Raw genomic sequence first — 4,708 nt, 5'->3', positions numbered from 1 at the left:
AATTGTATTAAAATAATTATTAAGCACTAGTGTTATCACATTTTATGGAAATTTTGTCAAGCTTAATTTCATAGTCCTCTAATTGTTGCTTAAGCATAATATTTGTGCACAACAACTTTCTGCTGCAATGTATTCGGCCTCAGCCGTAGATAGTGCAACTAAATTCTACTTTTTGCTAAACCATAAGATTAAGTTGGCACCTAAAAATTGATATGTCCCACTAGTGCTTTTTCTATCTAGTTTGCATCCAGCAAAATCAGCATCTGTATGCATTAAGTTCAAAACAAGAATCTCTAGAGTACCATAGACCTATACTAGATGTACTTCTTAAATACCTAAGAATTCTTTAGGATTTATCATATATCTAGCACACATTCCAATACTAAACATAATATCAGGCCTACTAGCAGTAAGGTAAAGCAAAGACCCAATCATACCTCTATAAAGTTTAGTGTCTATGCTTTTACCTTTTTCATCTTTATCCAACTTACTAGTAGAGTTCATCGAAGTTCCTATTTCCTTAAAATCTTCTCTCCCAAACTTCTTGAGGATTTTCTTTGTGTATTTTGTTTGGTGAATGAAGATCCCTCCTTAGTTTGCATGATCTAGAGTCCGAGGAAGAAATTGAGTTCTTCCATCATGCTCATCTCGAACTCACCCTGCATTAACTCAGCAAGCTCTTTGCATAAAGAATTGTTAGTAGCACCAAATATTATGTCATCTACATATATTTGCACTACAAGAAGATTTTTATCTTTTCTCTTAATGAATAGTATTTTATCTACATTTTCTCTATTGAACTTATTATCTAGCAAGAATTTACTAAGTCTATCATACCAAGCTCTAGGAGCTTGTTTCAACCCATATAGTGCCTTATGCAATTTAAATATATGATCGAAAAATTCATGATCTTCAAAGCCAGGAGATTGTTCTACATATACTTCCTCTATTATGTAACTATTTAGCAAAGCACTCTTTACATCCATTTAGTATAATTTAAAATCCATATAACAAGCAAATGCAAGTAGTAATCTAATTGCTTCTAATCTAGCAACTGGAGCAAAGGTTTTCTCAAAGGCAATCTCTTCTTTCTGATTATAACACTTAGCTACTAGTCTAGCCTTGTTCCTAGTTACTATTCCATTTTCATCAAGTTTGTTTCTAAATACCCATTTGGTTCGAATAATAGATTTGTTTCTAGGTCTTTCAATTAATGTCCATACATCATTTTTTTTAAATTGATTCAATTCATCTTGCATGGCATTGATCCAATTTACATTATGTTTGGCTTCTTCATAAGTTTTAGGCTCTATTTGAGATACAAAAGCAAGGTAGTTATTAGTATTTCTTAGATAGAATCGAGTTCTTACCCCTTGTGATGGTTCACCTATTATTAAGTCTTTGGGGTGACCATGTGCATACCTCCATTCTTTAGGTAGATCCTAATGTTGTGGTGAACTATGATCATCTTTCTTTGCTTCCTCATCTTGCTTTGATGTATCCTCTTGCTCATGATTCGGTGTATCATAAATACCTAGCTTCTCAAGCTCGAACTTTCCTGTATCATCGTCAAAAATATTTTTCTTCCTAGAGGACTCACCGTTAGTTTCATCAAATATAACATTTATTGATTCTTCAACAATCATAGTGCTTTTGTTGAAGACTCTGTATGCCCTGCTACATGTAGAGTATCCTAAGAAGATACCCTCATCTGACTTGGCATCAAATTTACTTAAATTCTTGTTGCCCAAGGAGACAACCCAAGAGGGGGGGTGAATTAGGTTTTAATTAATTATTGACAAATTAAAACTTAATGAGTAATTAATTAAATCTATTGCAAGCAAGTTAAATAGATTACTAGATGTAGTGAATGGAGAGAGGGGAAGAGACAATTAATCAATACAAACTCAAGAGACTTTATAGTGGCTCGGAGCCAACTCTTGCTCCTACGTCCACTCCCCAAGCCGCACTTGGGAGTTCACTATAATCCCTAGGATTATAGCCGGTTGTTTTATAAGTTCACAACCCAACTTGTTGTTTTTGCGGGATCACAACGAACTCGGTCGATTTTCACAGGCTCACCAACTAGAACCATCTGATTATTTTTCCGGAATCACAATCAAACCCTTACACCGTTGGTTTTAACTTTGACTCACCAACAACCCTTACAACCCTCATTGTGAATAGCCGAGGCATCGCAGGTCAAAGGACTAGTCATACAGCTGCAGCATTAAGTAAGTCACTGACGAGTGGATAGACATCCAAGTGACTACTTGTTTTGGTTACGCTCAGTACTTTTGTTCTCTAACAAGCACTTGCACAATAACTCTAGTGTCCCCACACTGTGGACTCAAGACTCATCCATCTGACTAAGTGATCTGTGCACTAATCTCAGTGGATCGATCACCGTCCCTCGTGATGGATCCGTCGATCAAGAGCAATTCAGGAATTAATCACCAATGACACATGCCTCAAATTCTCAACTCTTGAGAATATGCGTCATCATCTTATTAATTCCTTGGACGATTCATGGACACATAAGAGCATGAATGAAAAGAATGCCCATTCTAATAAATTCATTATTAGGTTAAGTATAAATTTATGTCCCAGAACAAAATAATGCGTCAGCCAAATTGGCTTCTAGGGCATACTTCTAACACCTTTACTAAGAAATTCTTTCTCTAAGAAAAGAGCTCTATTGCATACGAACAACTTTGGTTCTTCAGCAAAGTAGAAGTAATATCCTTTAGTTTCTTTAGGGTAACCAACAAAGAAACATCTGTCAGACTTGGGTTCAAGTTTGTCTGTTTTCAAACGTTTGACATACGTCGGACACCCCTAAACCCTAAGGTGAGAGAGCATCGTCTTACGTCTAGTCCACATCTCATGTGGTGTTTAATTTACCGACTTACTTGGAACCTTATTTAGAATATAGCAGGCTGACTCAAGTGCATATCCCCAAAAGAATATGAGCAGACTCGCAAACCCCATCATGGATCGAACCATGTGTAATAGGGTTCGATTTTTTCTTTCTGATACACCGTTATACTGCGGTGTACCAAGAGGAGTCCATTGAGAAAGAATCCCATTCTCTCCCAGATATGTCAAAAACTTATTGAAAAGGTATTCACCCTCTCGATCTGATCGAAGAGTTTTAATACTCTTTTCAGTTTGTTTTTCTACTTCATTACGATATAATTTGAACATTTCAAATGCTACAGATTTATGTCTCATTAAATAGACAAAACCATACCTCGAAAGGTCATCTGTAAATGTAATGAAATATGAATACCCACCCCTAGTATCTGTGCTCATTGGCCCACATACATCAGAATGTACAAGGATCAATAAGTTACTGGCTCGTTCACCTTTTTCGGTAAAAGGTGATTTGGTCATCTTACTAAGAAGACATGACTCACAGGTTGTCAATGATTCACAATCATTAACATTGAGGATTTTCTGTTTACTTAACCTGTTCATCCTATTCTTGTTAATATGACCTAGCCTATGATGCCAAAGGTAGACATCCGTGATATTATCTATTCTAGGGCGCTTACTTAACGTGTACATTACATTAACAGGTTGTGATAATAAGTAGATGCCATTGCTCAATCGTCCATTCATTACAGTAACACCATTCATAATGATATCACAAGAACATTTCTTTATTGAAATTTTATAACCGTTCATGGCCAAAAGGCCTATGGAAATTACATTTAATAAGAACGTAGGATAATAGTGACAATCACTCAAGACAACTACATGAGAATTGAAAATAAGTTTGAGATTTTCTAAAGCTAGAATTGGAACAGATCTTCCATCTCCAACATTCCAGAATCTTTCGCTGTTTTTAAATCTCTCATTGACCTGAAGCCCTTGCAACGAATTGCATATATTAAACGGACTTCCAGTATCTAATACCCAAATCGAATTATCACATATAGAGAAATTATAAGGTGTTATCATATAAATACCTTGATCAGCAACTGATTGCCCTTTTCTCTTGCTTGGCCTGTTCGGGTCAAGTGAGGTAAGATACTGAGGACAATTTCTCTTCCAATACCCCTGCTTCTTACAATAGAAGCATTCTGCCTGACTTTAGTCATCCTTAATCTTTTTGGTCTGACTATCTTGAGCTTTCAGCTTTCTATACCAATTATTGAAGTTGGGACCAGTCAATTTGTCATTATCCAATAATGAGCGAAGTGATAAACTTGTGGCCATTTCTACATAATAGAAAATTTGGCTATTAGTATATGAATTGACTAAACACAGTAGACTTGGACTTTAGTCTAAAGATACTCCCACTATTTTATACAAATTGGTAGCCTCTACCTCCAATTCGAAAAATTACTCTTAATTCTTTAGTGGGCAATAGAACCCAATAGATCGCATATAGGCCCGAGTGTGGCTCGGCCAACCCATATGCACCTATTGGTAGGTTCTTAACCAATTGCTTCACCAAGCAACTTCTAGTGATAATTTTGTCCTAGGTTCTTGATAAGTGCTAATTAATGAATAAACTTATCTATTTTACCTAGCACTTATTATTATTTTTATGTACATATTTTTAATTTTAAACATAAAAAAATATATTTTTCCTCAACATTGCATTCTAATAATTTATCAAAAGTAATTCAGGATTGTCTGATTTTGGGTCGAATTCAATGTATGCAGGTCGGGTCGAACCCATCATTTATCTGGCTCA

The sequence above is a fragment of the Phoenix dactylifera genome, chromosome 13, assembly GCF_051530095.1.
Source record: "Phoenix dactylifera cultivar Ajwa chromosome 13, Ajwa_hap1_PhDact_Kaust_v1.1, whole genome shotgun sequence".
NCBI lineage: Eukaryota > Viridiplantae > Streptophyta > Magnoliopsida > Arecales > Arecaceae > Phoenix > Phoenix dactylifera.
Note: the sequence above shows the minus strand (reverse complement) of the source record.